This window comes from Phocoena phocoena, chromosome 18 (assembly GCF_963924675.1).
Source record: "Phocoena phocoena chromosome 18, mPhoPho1.1, whole genome shotgun sequence".
NCBI classification, from domain to species: Eukaryota; Metazoa; Chordata; class Mammalia; order Artiodactyla; family Phocoenidae; genus Phocoena; species Phocoena phocoena.
Genome location: NC_089236.1, coordinates 77,192,932 through 77,209,192, shown reverse-complemented (window position 1 = coordinate 77,209,192; position 16,261 = coordinate 77,192,932). Strand labels below are relative to the sequence as shown.

At 42.1% G+C, this 16,261-nt stretch overlaps 1 protein-coding gene across 1 annotated transcript in view; it reads right to left on the bottom strand.

The window, feature by feature from the left end:
* Positions 1 to 16,261, bottom strand: part of MYO16 (myosin XVI) — a 404,938-nt gene that overhangs the window by 74,452 nt on the left and 314,225 nt on the right. The gene's annotated exons all lie outside the window — the stretch shown is intronic.

Genomic DNA, 16,261 nt, shown 5'->3' with positions numbered 1-16,261 from the left:
ATGGATTTTCTCGCGATGATTAGAAATTTCACAGGACTCAATAGTGGGTAGTTAAGAAGTGGTCTGAGTGTTTCACATGGCAGATCTGCCTGTCAGGCCAGACTCGGAGGCAGCCAAAAAAGGAGGTGTTGCTGGGATCCACGGTTTGGGATAATGAGGAGAGGATGGGAACGTGAGTCACAGGACACGTACGAGGGAAGGTGGGATGCTAGACAGGCAGACACAGGGAAGGTGGGAGCCAGAGGACGGGGCCGCTCCCAAGCTCCTGGTGAGATTCTGGTGTGGTTACACTCATGGAAATTCTCCCTGCGCAGGTAAAACAAAGGGCTTTGTGAGTGAGGAGGGCTTCTGGGTTTCTGATCCAGTGGGAGGGGGGGCAGAAGGGAGTCTGAATCCACACTGCAAGTGTCCTGCTAAGACACAGCTGAAGACTTTGTGGAAATGGCTGGGTATTGTACTGCCATCGCATTCAGATGATCTAAAAAAATTTTTTATTTAGCTATTTGGGTTTACTTTACAGTTATCCAATAGGTAGATTCATTCATTCATTCTTTATTTTTATCGCTTACCACATGACTTATGTCGCCTATATCTGGAGATGCTCGCTAGAAATTTTAGCATTTGTTTGGCCGTGCTGGTCTTTCAGTAAATGTTTCTTTCTCCTTAAAGAATGAAATTAGCTATTTAGTAGCATTTCAGATTCCTTCCTCAGAAACCGTTCTGAATAATACATTTTAGTCCTTACGGCCTCTGCTCTCACTGATACTATGGATTAGTGGGACATAAATCTAGGAATCTATCTTCATCAGGAAAAACCCAGATAAGATCCCAAAATTTTCAAGGATTTACACTGTCTATTAATGACACTGACTAGGAGAAAAGTGTTGGCCATTTTAATTTTGTCTCTGTGATGAATTCATGTACAGTTTCTCTGTAATCAGTGCCTTGGTATGCTATATCAAATCCAACAAATTAAGATTCATCTGAATGAGACCAAATGTTCAGATCACCTACATTCTTGATTTTGGCTGCATTCTCTTATAAAAAGATGCTCTCACAACCAGAGAAAAGGAGAGGTTGACACGTCCTCCTACTGAGTCCTCTGCTTGTGTCCCCTAGATGCAGAGTGCAACTCCTAGATGCATCATCTACTATGTGAGATGAAAATGGTAATGTCATTCTGACTCCTGTGAAAGTAAACCACCTGTGAATTAGAGTCTTCGCTATTTTTATTAGAAAACCATTAGGTTTTTTGTTTTTTTCTTCTTTGAAGTGACAGATTTTAAAAGATTAAACACAATTGTCATCGATGACTTCGAAAGTTTCGATTACCGCTACAGTTTCCAGGGATTGTTTTAGAGGTGTAGGCTGTAGGAGGACAGACAAGGGCCGGATGGGCGGTTGCCATGGAGTGTAGGCAGACTGGACACTGCAGTAGAGAGAGATGTGGAGGCACCTGTGAGGTTCCTCCCCTGGCGCTCCGTCCCTTCACCATCATCCCTGATTACTGCTTTCAATCACAGAGAGGCAGACGCAGAGGAGGGCTGCCCTTCTGGGGAGCGTAAAGGGACCCATACTTCCCGTTTCCGTGGCAAGATGCGCACAGCACTGGCCTCACCTTTGTAGGGACATCCCCCATCTGACCACCCCTCACTGATTGGCAGACCACTGGCAGAACTATCTCCAGAGTGACCTTTCTAAACATCAATCTCGCTATGTTACTTTCATGCTTAAAATTATTTAATAGGGGCTTCCCTGGTGGCGCAGTGGTTTAGAGTCCGCCTGCCGATGCAGGGGACGCGGGTTCGCGCCCGGTCCGGGAGGATCCCACATGCCGCAGAGCGGCTGGGCCCCTGAGCCGTGCCCGCTGGGCCTGCGCGTCCGGAGCCTGTGCTCCGCAACGGGAGAGACCACAACAGTGAGAGGCCCGCGTACCACAAAAAAAAAAAAAAAAAAAAAAAAAAAAAATTATTTAATAGCAGGTCATGATTTTCAGGATATTGCTCAAACTCTTTTGAAATGTTTGTTAGACTTTCTGTAGTAAGATCCTTTTTCAATGCATTCAAGTTTATCTATTCTCAAACGATATCATAGTTCTTACCATTCCAAAAGGGGAACTTGTTTTTCTCCTCTGGCTTAACGTATACTGTTTATTTGTCTTCATCTCTCTTTGAATCATCTACTTGATAAGCCCCTGTGCATCCTTCAAAACCCAGATGGCTTCATGAACTCTCGGTCTAGTGTATACTTTATAACAATGAATTCATTACAGTAGTGTGTCTATGTCACTAATGTACCTTGAAGATATCTCTAGAATACCACTGAATTCCCGGTTTTGTCATTATTGGTATACCCGTCTGAATGTTCAACTCGACTGTGAAGTATTTGCGGACTAGAATAATGTTGGAAAAATATAAAGGTCATAATTTAGACATATTGGGTGAAGGAAAGTAGATGGAATGACAAAGTGGAAAAAGCAGAATTTCAAAGAAAGTGATTTTAAGGGACATGAGCTACAACATGAACTCAGATATTTAAAATTTAATTTACTTCAACTAAATGAATCTTTAAAAAATTATATCTGTTTAAACTATATGAATTCATTCATTTTATAAAAATGCATCTCATGCAGTTCAAGAAACAAAGATGTTAAATTTCATATTTCTGGTGCCATCACATTCTGGTATAATTGTAAACCAAAATCTAGGACCTATTTCATCCTCTAATTCTTTACCTACTCTTGGACTCACCTTGCCCACTGCCTCCAATTTATTAATATTCCAGAAACCTTCCGTGGTTTTATATTGCCTCTAAGCTAAAATGCATACTTCAGGGTTTAGTATTCAAAGCCTTCCATAATATGATCTTTATTAATCTCTGAAGATCTAACACATTTCACTCCTCTAAAAGAGATGCTATTGACTCTTATTCTAACTTTCCACATACTCCCTGAGAGCAGAAACCAATTCAAGGCTTGCGCAGACAATATCAAGGGCCTACAGCATCTGAGCACAGGGTTCTTACTGAATGGTGTCACCGCTGCTTCCACTGTTATGTTAGATGCTATCTCGTATGTCTCGTATGTATTGTATGTCATATTATTGGAAGGTTTTTTATTAATAACTACCACATATAATTACCAGATTATATTTTAATGAGAAATAGTTTATTGTGGATGCTTATATCTTTGCTGAAAATGCTTTATGCTTGTTATTACAGACAAAAAATTATGCTTAAAAATTTTTAATCTCCTTTGCTCTAAAAACATTAAGCCTTGTTCAAACAAATACTTCCCATTTAAAGACAAGATATATCATAGCTAGATTAAAAGTAGTCAACTTCTTTTACTGTAATATTAGAATTTCAAAAAATGCCCTGGTATCTATCTCTTAAAGTGCCCTACCAATGTCGATCTGTTCCGTTTTTAAAATAGCTTTATTGGCAATCATAAGAACAACACACTTTTTTATGTGTTTTGATGTCTGTGTCTCTCTCCCATCAGGTTTGTTTTTCTTCCTGCTGATCTGAGAATGTCACTGTGTTCCTTTAAAACACACATCTTTCTCCTTTCTGTACCAGGTAATCTCTTTCAAACAGAAGCAGCCTCCCAAACTCCAGCGTTCCCACAGGCACGCTATGGACAGTCCTTCACACATTCCTGGTTAGCTATCATTTTCATGTAGTACCTAGGTGCATTGTATCTCATATCTTTTCCTGGTTTTCCCGCCTCACATTTATTCTCCCACCTATCCTACCATCTGTCTGTCTTATCCATCTATTCACTCACCATTCGTCCATCCGTCCCTCCATCCATCTCCCCAACCCTCCATCCTTCTACCCGTCCCTCCATTCATCCTTCCATCCCTCCATCCTTCCACCCATCCCTCTATCCACCCCTCCATCCTTCCATCAATCCCTTCATCCATCCCTCCATCCCTCCATCCTTCCACCCATCCCTCCATCCATCCTTCCATCCTTCCATCCATCTACCCTTCTGTCCCTACATCCCTCCACCAACCTTCCATCCTTCCACCCATCCCTCTATCCACCCCTCTATCCTTCCATCAATCCCTTCATCCATCCCTCCATCCCTCCATCCATACTTCCATCCCTCCATCCTTCCATCCATCTACCCTTCTGTCCCTACATCCCTCCATCCATCCTTCCATCCCTCCCTTAATTCCTCCATCCATCCTTCCATCCCTCCCTTAATTCCTCCATCCTTCTATCTATCCACCCCTCCATCCCACCAGTCACAAACCAAACATGTGCCTAGGGCCTTCCTAATACCAGGCACTGTGCCAGGCTCTAGGACCACAAGGATGGATAGAATCTGCTTTACCCTTTGAGGAAGCTCAGTAAAACAACCATTTAACTAAAAGCCATCTTTTTCAGGCTGAATTCACATATTTCCCCCGTTTGCTTCTTTGATTCCTTAAGTTTCTACAGAAGACCACTATTTTGCATATTTATATTTATTAATAATACTACAGGATTTTACATTTTCATGGTGGCTTTGAAAAACTACTAAATATAAATATTCTAATGTTCAGTCTGGCTCTGAATGTACTTTTAAACATCCTCAAAGGATACATTTGTACTAAAATACAAGTTCTTTTCTCTTTGTTATAAATAGACTATTCTTGAAGTTTAACTTCAATGCAGAAAAGATAATTACAGCTACACACATCTAAAAGAGTACTGTATCTTCTGGTATTTGAAGAAAGTGGTTTGGCTCGAATTACATATAATTACAGGTTAAGAAAAATTAATGACTCTCACCTAGAACCGTATGACCTGTACAGCAAGCAGTGATGAATAAAAACTACTATTTTGTGCTTACGAGTGAACTACGCATTGTGTGATCCTATGTGTTATTTCATTATGGAAATCGTACCAGTATGGTCAAGAGTGCTTAACAGAAAAAACAAATCTCTTCACCCCATAGCGACACGTCGTGAAAAGCAAACCAGTGCCAATCCCAGACGAGGCTCATTAGCTCCAAAACCACAGAGGAAAGGGCACTGGGTAAGTTAGTGGATTCATTTAGGGAGCATCTTTAGTCTCTGTCTTTTTAACAAAATGGGCTCAATGATGTCAATAATATTCACCCGCCCTGTGGAACGTGATGTTATAAATGATGAACAGCGGCATAAACACAGTCAGAGCCATTGTACTCACCGGGGTGGGTACAGACACAAACTCGGAGCATTGCCACCGCCAGCAACAGAAACGTTACTGCCGTTTATGTACTTTGATGTCGGCTTTACTTCTAAACATGAGACTCCTCATAGCCCTTCATCCTCATCCTCTTCTCTAAGAGTATCTTTAGAGTTTTAGATTTTTGAAACATTGCCGAGCTTTCCTAACGTTCTGTGGTGTGCTCATGTTTGCTTTGAGACTCATCTATGTTTACTTCTGTGAACTGTCTTCTGCTTTCAACTCCAATAGGACCAGGTCCCTTCCACCTTTTTCTATAACTTTTATTGGAGTCGAGTTGATTTACAATGCTGCGTTAGTTTCTGCTGTGCGGCAAAGTGAATCAGTTATACATATACATACATCCACTCTTTTTTTAGATCTTTTCCTGTATAGGCCGTTACAGAGTACTGAGGCTCTACAGCAGGTCCTTATTAGTCGTCTATTTTCTATATAGTAGTGTGTATACGTCAGTCCCGGTCTCTCAGTATATCCCTCCCCTTCCCTTTCCCCCCTGGTAGCCATAAGTTTGCTTTCTACATCCGTGACTCTATCTCTGTTTTGTAAATAAGTTCATTTGTACCTTTTCTTTTCTTTTTCTTTTTAGATTCCACATGTAAGAGTATCATATGGTCTTTTCCATCTTTTGGAGCGCCACACTTTCCCCCCGGTAGCCATAAGTTTGCTTTCTACATCCGTGACTCTATCTCTGTTTTGTAAATAAGTTCATTTGTACCTTTTCTTTTCTTTTTCTTTTTAGATTCCACATACAAGCAGTATCATATGGTCTTTTCCATCTTTTGGAGCGCCACACTTTCCCCCCGGTAGCCATAAGTTTGCTTTCTACATCCGTGACTCTATCTCTGTTTTGTAAATAAGTTCATTTGTACCTTTTCTGTTCTTTTTCTTTTTAGATTCCACATGTAAGAGTATCATATGGTCTTTTCCATCTTTTGGAGCGCCACACTTTCCCCCCGGTAGCCATAAGTTTGCTTTCTACATCCGTGACTCTATCTCTGTTTTGTAAATAAGTCCATTTGTACCTTTTCTTTTCTTTTCCTTTTTAGATTCCACATGTAAGAGTATCATATGGTCTTTTCCATCTTTTGGAGCGCCACACTTTCCCCCCGGTAGCCATAAGTTTGCTTTCTACATCCGTGACTCTATCTCTGTTTTGTAAATAAGTCCATTTGTACCTTTTCTTTTCTTTTTCTTTTTAGATTCCACATGTAAGAGTATCATATGGTCTTTTCCATCTTTTGGAGCGCCACACTTTCCCCCCGGTAGCCATAAGTTTGCTTTCTACATCCGTGACTCTATCTCTGTTTTGTAAATAAGTCCATTTGTACCTTTTCTTTTCTTTTTCTTTTTAGATTCCACATGTAAGAGTATCATATGGTCTTTTCCATCTTTTGGAGCGCCACACTTTCCCCCCGGTAGCCATAAGTTTGCTTTCTACATCCGTGACTCTATCTCTGTTTTGTAAATAAGTCCATTTGTACCTTTTCTTTTCTTTTTCTTTTTAGATTCCACATGTAAGAGTATCATATGGTCTTTTCCATCTTTTGGAGCGCCACACTTTCCCCCCGGTAGCCATAAGTTTGCTTTCTACATCCGTGACTCTATCTCTGTTTTGTAAATAAGTCCATTTGTACCTTTTCTTTTCTTTTCCTTTTTAGATTCCACATGTAAGAGTATCATATGGTCTTTTCCATCCTTTGGAGCGCCACACTTTCCCCCCGGTAGCCATAAGTTTGCTTTCTACATCCGTGACTCTATCTCTGTTTTGTAAATAAGTCCATTTGTACCTTTTCTTTTCTTTTCCTTTTTAGATTCCACATGTAAGAGTATCATATGGTCTTTTCCATCTTTTGGAGCGCCACACTTTCCCCCCGGTAGCCATAAGTTTGCTTTCTACATCCGTGACTCTATCTCTGTTTTGTAAATAAGTCCATTTGTACCTTTTCTTTTCTTTTTCTTTTTAGATTCCACATGTAAGAGTATCATATGGTCTTTTCCATCTTTTGGAGCGCCACACTTTCCCCCCGGTAGCCATAAGTTTGTGTTCTACATCCGTGACTCTATCTCTGTTTTGTAAATAAGTCCATTTGTACCTTTTCTTTTCTTTTTCTTTTTAGATTCCACATGTAAGAGTATCATATGGTCTTTTCCATCTTTTGGAGCGCCACACTTTCCCCCCGGTAGCCATAAGTTTGTGTTCTACATCCGTGACTCTATCTCTGTTTTGTAAATAAGTTCATTTGTACCTTTTCTTTTCTTTTTCTTTTTAGATTCCACATGTAAGAGTATCATATGGTCTTTTCCATCTTTTGGAGCGCCACACTTTCCCCCCGGTAGCCATAAGTTTGCTTTCTACATCCGTGGCTCTATCTCTGTTTTGTAAATAAGTCCATTTGTACCTTTTCTTTTCTTTTTCTTTTTAGATTCCACATGTAAGAGTATCATATGGTCTTTTCCATCTTTTGGAGCGCCACACTTTCCCCCCGGTAGCCATAAGTTTGCTTTCTACATCCGTGACTCTATCTCTGTTTTGTAAATAAGTTCATTTGTACCTTTTCTTTTCTTTTCCTTTTTAGATTCCACATGTAAGAGTATCATATGGTCTTTTCCATCTTTTGGAGCGCCACACTTTCCCCCCGGTAGCCATAAGTTTGTTTTCTACATCCGTGACTCTATCTCTGTTTTGTAAATAAGTCCATTTGTACCTTTTCTTTTCTTTTCCTTTTTAGATTCCACATGTAAGAGTATCATATGGTCTTTTCCATCTTTTGGAGCGCCACACTTTCCCCCCGGTAGCCATAAGTTTGCTTTCTACATCCGTGACTCTATCTCTGTTTTGTAAATAAGTCCATTTGTACCTTTTCTTTTCTTTTTCTTTTTAGATTCCACATGTAAGAGTATCATATGGTCTTTTCCGTCTTTGGAGCGCCACACTTTCCCCCCGGTAGCCATAAGTTTGCTTTCTACATCCGTGACTCTATCTCTGTTTTGTAAATAAGTCCATTTGTACCTTTTCTTTTCTTTTTCTTTTTAGATTCCACATGTAAGAGTATCATATGGTCTTTTCCGTCTTTGGAGCGCCACACTTTCCCCCCGGTAGCCATAAGTTTGTGTTCTACATCCGTGACTCTATCTCTGTTTTGTAAATGAGTCCATTTGTACCTTTTCTTTTCTTTTTCTTTTTAGATTCCACATGTAAGAGTATCATATGGTCTTTTCCGTCTTTGGAGCGCCACACTTTCCCCCCGGTAGCCATAAGTTTGTGTTCTACATCCGTGACTCTATCTCTGTTTTGTAAATAAGTCCATTTGTACCTTTTCTTTTCTTTTTCTTTTTAGATTCCACATGTAAGAGTATCATATGGTCTTTTCCATCTTTTGGAGCGCCACACTTTCCCCCCGGTAGCCATAAGTTTGCTTTCTACATCCGTGACTCTATCTCTGTTTTGTAAATAAGTCCATTTGTACCTTTTCTTTTCTTTTTCTTTTTAGATTCCACACGTATTTTGTGTAGCCAATTCACACCTGCACAGAAGAGCTGGAGCACGTTCCTGACCTAAAAACGAATGTGCCGGTTTTAAAGGAGAGTTCACTCTTTGAGTCAGTTGAATGTGATAAGACTGTTGACTGAAGGTCCCTGTGAGGTTCCGTCCCTTCTCTGCCTCAGCTACCCTCTCTATCCGTCTACCGCTGCTCTGTCTCACGTAGGTCATGACCTTAAGTTCACTGCCTGGCTTCCCAGCTCTAGTCCTGCTTGATACGTTTTTTCATGTTTAAAGCCTAAATCAGATCATGTTAACACCCTCCTTAAAGCTCATCAATGGCTTCACGTTGAACTTGAAGTAGAACACTGTGCTTTGCTCATACAAGTTCCCCTGGTTCTGGCCCCTGTGTCCCTCTAAGCGTCCATTCTCAGCAAGGTGGATTCTGCCTCAGAGTGTGACGTTGGCTTCTGATGGGCAAAACCCCCCTTGGCTATGACAAGATTGGTGGCATACAACAGATGCTTAATAAGGGCTTATTGAATGACTACCTCAATCTGGAGTGGGGAACACCAGACTGATGCAGAAGAGATGGACTTGGATGAGGTGTAGAGGCAGGACCACCATTCTTTCAGTAGTTGTCAAAAGCCAAGCTTGTCCAGGAAGATTGATCCTTGAAGGGCCACAAACTACTGTAACAGCTAAGATTTTGTCCCCCAGTCCCATTCCCTCATTCATTTTTTTCCACGGAGGGGAGCGACAGTGAAATAACAAAGGCTGAGAAACTCTGCCCTACGGTGTGGTCTCTCCCCTTGTCACTGGTGGGTGTTCGGGGCTCCACCGTCCTGCTCCCATCAGCTTTCTTCTCTTGGGCTGCCCTCCCCTCGGGACAGCACAGAGGGCTCCCACCCCACCCTGCTTCCTGCCCCATCACGTGACTGGCTCCTTGCCAGCCCTCAGGTCTCAGCCTGAACGTGGTGGCTGTGGAGATGCCTGTTATGATGCCCGCCCACCTGAGCTAGGGACCCTGCGATTCACCATCACAGTGTCCACCTTGGTTCCCTACCAGTGAGGAGTTACAGGACCCTAACCTGTAATTATTTATTTGTTCACTGCTCACGGTACAGACCTCCCATCCCCCGCCCCCAGACTAGACTGTAAGACCCCTGTGAGGGGGACAGGCCATTCCTCCTTAACATTGCATCACAACTGCCTGTGTAATTTCAGGACACAAACGATGCTCAGTAAGGCTGTTGACCTGGAGTTACAAGAAAGTAGATTGATTCCTAAGACCTGAAAATTGCATTAGCCATGGGCATACCCTGTTCTCACTTAGCAACGGTTGAGTGCCAGATATTACACTAAGCCTTTTGCTTAATGAGGCTGAGAGGGAAAACATAAAATGACTTTAAAAAAGGAACTATCACACATATCAGCCAGACTCGATTGTGGATACTTCCATTTCCAAAAGAAACGTGATAATAGGTAGGAGGTTCGTTCGTTCATTCATTTAACAAACACTGGTTGTCTACTATGACCCAGACCCCAGGAGACGTGATCGTGAAACACACACACACACACACACACACACACGTGTGTGTGAAAATATATAAGAAAAAAAGAGATGTAATATTTGTCCTCAATAAAGTTCAGAGTGAAAAGGGAGACACACTGTCCAAGAATCAAACATCTGTAATGTTACTTTTAAATACTGAGTGAATACGCACCAAGGGTTTGGAGTAATTATCTTTAGGTAGTTCAGTTGTGGGTGATCTATATTTTTTTCTCTATTTTTCAAGTTTCTTATAAAGACTGAACACTGTAACAAAATTATCTTCATATATATGTGTATACGTACGTGTTTAGTACACGAGAAAAAAGGAAACACATATATGTGCGTATACATAGTACTTCCCAGTCACAATGCACATAGTGCCAAGAGATACTCTTAGATCCCTAATTTTTATTATTTTCAACATTAATAATGCCAGAGAAAGAGGAGGAATATGAGAGAAAGAGTAATTTTATAGGCTATTTTCTAGCTTGAACTTACGGTTGATTTATGAAGTGCCCCTCGAGTAATAAAACAAAGGCTATAAATCATTAATTTATTGTCCTAATAAGAGCCAAGGGCCCTTATACAATGGTCTCATCTTCAAAGATGTAAAGAAAGTGGAGCATGTTTAAAACTTTTAACAGTTTCTCGCTCTTACTTTTATTATCTTTTCTCTACTGGACTATTTGGGATTAATGAAATAATCACTCCTTCATCCAATGATTTTATTTAATGTTACGTTAATCTTGCAATTCTTGGTACTGTCAGAGGGAATCCTTCCAAGGCCGTATATTTTAGAGAGACACGCAGCGGAATCTAGGCCATGCCTTACACGAGAAGATATAAGGAATGAAAATTACATTAAAGGATGATGATGAAGAAAATAATTATTGTAATTGTTTTTTAATTAATTAATTATGGTTTTGGCCACGCCACTTGGCATGTGGGATCTTAGTTCCCTGACCAGGGATCGAACCCGTGCCCCCTGCAATGGTAGCGCCAGGGAAGTCCTGTCATTGTTTCTGTTAGTGAATAAGCACAAACAGGAAACGTATATTTCATTGAATGTGGAGTCTGCCCTTTGTTACTTCCTTCAGAGTCTCTCTTCCTTTCCCTCTCACGCACACAAGGAGTAAGAATCATATCAGGTGGGTAGTTGAGGTCAAGTTAAAGTTCTAATTGCGTTTCTTACTTCCTGTCTGTACCATCTTGAGCGAGTCACCGGCAGCCTTCCCGTGTCTGACCCCCCCATTCGTACAGCCTTAGAGGAAACGTGAAGTCCCTCTCAGGTTATCATCGAAATTTCTCCTTCCACGCTGTCCTGCAACAGGTGTCACACAGGACACTCTGCTTGTCTGCAAAGCTCCTCTCACCTCAAAGTTCTAGAAAAGTCTGGAACGACAGGGCAGCCTATCCCTGTGAAAGCCTTGCTAAGTGGGGGTCAGCCATCCCACAGCCCAGCTCCCCCTGGGCCCTACGAGTGCTCGGGGCTGCACGGCACCCCTGGCACCCATGAACAGGCTCTAACAGATTTGTTTCTCTCTTCGTCACCCTCCAGATGGCTTTAAAATGAATATAGCATTCAAATAACTACACAGAAGAAAGCATCCTCTAACCAGTTGATTCATATAAAATGTGTGAAAATCAGATGATACCATTTATTTTTCCACTTAGAATTAGTTTCAAAAGTTTTCCCTTTATATAAATGACATAACATGGCAAAACACGCATGTTTCACGTGAGCCAAAGTGCCTGTCGGTCGCTGGTCTATGGCTGGGGGAAACCAGGGCAGGAAGTGTTTGATTAAATGTACACAGTCCGGAGGGATTATTTTTAAAGTTACCTTTTAAAGTGGGACTGAATTAAAAATGTATATATTCAAATAAGTGAAATACCTGAATAATTTAAAAAACACCAAATAGTAGAAGGTTAATAGCTAGCAGCATGATTTCACTTGTTTTCAAACTGTGTAGATTTTTTTTTCACCACAAACGAAGGACGCCGCAGACTTTTGGTTTCATAAAGAAAAATACCTCTGGTGAGACAGAATACAGTCCTGGAAGACAGTCATGTAGAGTCCACTCAAATCATTTCAAGAACATTCTATTTCTTTTTGGGCAACTTAAATTCTGCCTTGAAATGAGGATAAAGCTCTGATTCGTCCAGCATATTTTTAAAATATGTCATTTCATCAACACGAACAAGAAACCATCACCAAACGGGTTGCTTTTCCAGCCATCACTGCCTCGTGATTTTTCTCCACTTTTCGTTAAATTAAAACCCCCTTCTGTTAAAACAGTGATGCTGAGTATGTAAAGGGAGTAATGGCCTGAGTGAGTCCGCCCAGACTTGTGGGGACCAGTTCGAATCCTGTGAAGATGCCTTTGAGAAGAAAGGGCCGGTGGCGTAAATTATGCAATAGGTTAATTATTATTTGGAAACAAAACTGCTTTAGGGAAAGCACTGTCAGTGTGACTTACCGTTTTTTTCATAAAAGCTTAAAATAATTAAGTTGACCCTACACAATATTCCACTTAAATTGTACTTAGGGAGTGGCTACAAATTTTAAGTCATTTGTAATTACAGGAGTAATGCATAGATACACGTACCTTCTAAACATAGATACAAGCGAAAAATTCCATTTGATTCTCATTCCAAAACCATTCCCCAGATATTAGCACTGTTAGGTTTTTGTGAATTGTTCCAGGTTTTAAAAATTCGTATATGTCTGTGTATACTCGTATCTAAACTATAAGCGTAGGTTTGGTGGCTTCTTATTGACACAGACTCACTTATTGGCCCTGCAAATCTGCACAGTGTCTGCCTGCACCTTTCCGTCACCTGTGCTGGAGACACAGCAGCAAACCGGGCAGCCGCGGCCTCCGAGGATGCACTTCCCCGCTGGTGGAGGACAGACAGGCAGCAACTTGGTCGGAGGTGGGCAACCTCAGGAGTGAGAACAAGCAGAGGACACGGAGGTGGGGGCTCGGTCGCAAGCAAAGCTGGCAACCTGCACGCTTCAGCAGGGCTGTTCTCCACCTGTCTTTGCCCAAGGGGTGAACACGAGGCGAGCGTCCCCTAGACTCGCATCTGGCCTGAGAATCGTCACCACACCTGCTGTTTCCTCCGGATGCCCGGAGCATCTAGGTCTCCGCTCTCACACTAGAGCTGACATTAAACACTGGACAGAGTCAAACACTTCTTCCCTTGAGTCCAATTCCTTCTTTTCTCCCTTTCTCCTTCTCCTCCTTTTCTTTGCAAAATGCAGTCAGGACCTAGCCTCCAAAAGCCCTGGCTGCTGAAGGGTCAGTGAGCTGACGGTTGCATAAGAAACATTCCGATCAGAATCGCCAGCAACGGGAAGCAGCCAGCTTGTTTTACCTCCATCTACTGGGCGAATCAGAAACAGAAAAAAGACACGAACTACAGGAAGCAACTTGCTCCGACGCAGAAACGAACCTACCAGTGCCTCTGATCGAAGCTCAGGCCGGGACGCATAATCCATGCCTTTCAAGTTCCGTAGTCTGAGGAAAGGGAGTTTCGGTAGCTACATTAAAAGAGACAGATCGAGGGGAGTGCAGTGGAAAGAACACAGCACAGAAGACCCGGGTCTGGTCCCAGCAAAGGGGCCTCCCCACCGAAACGAAATATTCGCCGCACCTTGTATTTTGATCAGTACGCCTCGCTCTAAGACGACCTCCTCACGTCTGAAATGAGGTTATTCCTGTTCACTGCCTACCTTCCTTCTTCTGCACGGAGTTGTTATAGGGCTTAACTCAAATAAGGCAAACAAAACAAACCCTATCAATAGTTGTAGCAAATTCCAAGGATGAGAGGAAGCGTTACTTATGAAATATCAGGATTTCCAGGGCCTCACGTACCGACTCCAAACCCACGGCTACATAAACAATAAACAGCACACGTGGATTGGTAAACAAACGCACAACACTGAAGGGAAGACGTCTCTCCTCGTCTGAAACAGAAGCAAATCCCGGTGTTCAGCACCACTGATGGAATGGCTGTAACGTGCAAAAGAACAGGAACAATGGGGCTAGAATGCCGCTACAAACGATGCGGAGGCTTTCCTGCACAGGCTCTGATCAATGTCTGGGAGAAAGGAAGCAATCTCACAAGATCCCCAAGACCCATCATGATGAGCCACAGTTAAAGGATCATATTTTTAGCTAAGAGAATTGAATTCCTAGCTAACCCTCTACGCAGATTCACGTAGCAAAGGATGACTCCGATCCCTTTATGTTCTAGCATCGCTTCTAAAAACCTTGGAGAAAAATAGCTATTAATCTCACGCTAACCACTCAGCCAAAGGATGAACACGGGCGGCTTCACAGGAAGTGTACGTTGGACTCAGCAATTTCAGATCAGGCTGCCCATACAAGAACCACCCGTTACGACCTGCTGTTGTTTCAAACAGCTCCTATTTAATCCTCGTCTTCACTAACCAACCAGAAGATAGCGGCAACAACTCTGCCTGTAACTATCACCGCGTTTCGAACAAATGCTTTGTTTCTGAAACTGAGGGGTCTGCCTTTCTAGGTCCGAAATAAATAATTTTTTTAAAAAACTTCATTTGCTGTTTGACTAGCACAAGAGTGAAACATGAATAAGCTTTATTTCTGTGAAGTCAGTGATTTGCCTTATAGCATCAAGTATATGAAAGGTTACATCTTGGAGAAGCTGGAGAAAGCTGTCTTTCCTAACAATAGGGAACGTATAAGCACACATGATCAGCAGATGAATACCTTTCTTTTTTTTCTCCGTCTTGTATTTTTGGCCTCCTTTAGGGAGATAAAGAGTGAGGGAAAATAAACTAGTGTAATGAAATGGGACCTCTTCCTCATTTTTTTATTTTGATGCACTTTTTCAAAGTCCCAATGTATGTGGGATTCAGTGTCATACCGTCCCCAGCTGCACTGTCAAGTGTCCTAGCACACGTGGGCGGAGTGACAGCTGCCAGGCTGCACTGGCTTGCTCCCCAGCCCCCTGCCGCCTCACGTCGGACCTCACACTCTACACAGGTGTCTCGGAGGAACGACGGCTGGTCAGGTGTTATGGTCCCTGCCGGTCACTCTCACAGCGGAAGAATTCTTCCAGATTTCCTCACTTTGTCTCGACAAGTCAACCTTCTTTCTCAACATTAATAAAGTAAATTATTCTTATCTGTGTTTTTTTAAGGAACAAAATGCAACGAGAAAATCTTCGTGTTCTATATTCAGGAAACACTAGCGTTCAGGTACTGGCTTAAAAGTTCTGACAATGAGTCAGTTGAAATAACTTCACCGCCTACAGGCTTGTGGAACAATTCTGCATGGGAGCCCACATCTTATGCCACTGACTGGAGCGGGGCTGGCTGACATCACTCTGTGTTAGCAAGTCCTCCTTCCTCCTTTTTTTATCCAATCTTTTGGCACAAGTGTGCATTCATGCCTACTACCGACTGTGTGAGCGTCCTCCTTCAGACCGCTATTTGAAGCTCAACTCCATTATTAGGTAAAAAAAGGAAAGAACAGGGGACAGGATAATAAAGAAAGAGGTTGGGTGGCACAGACGATGAAAACATTACTCATCGATGCTAAAATGCGAGGTTCTTAGTTCCTCGTCGTAGACGGATAAGGGTGTTAGTGTCAATCCAGGATTCAATACCTGTCTTACCTACACGGGGCCACTTTCAGACACGTCAGCGGCTCTGAACCTTCTCTTCATGTCATTTCTGCACTGAAGTACTCTTTTCTGGCCTCATCAACTATCATGCATTTTCACTTGAAGACGTTCTATCTCCCTCTCGTTTTTAAAAAATGAGATTTATGTCTGCTCTCCAGTAATGGTTATGTTTTGCCAAAGCTATTGGCCACCAAGCTCTTTGCCACCAATGCACTTTCAGATGTTTTTTGTCTAGGAACCTGCATTCATTCCTGGTGTGGTGGACTCTATCCTATTTCCTGTTATTGCTCTAACATTACCTTCTCAGTTCTTTTACTTTTCAAATT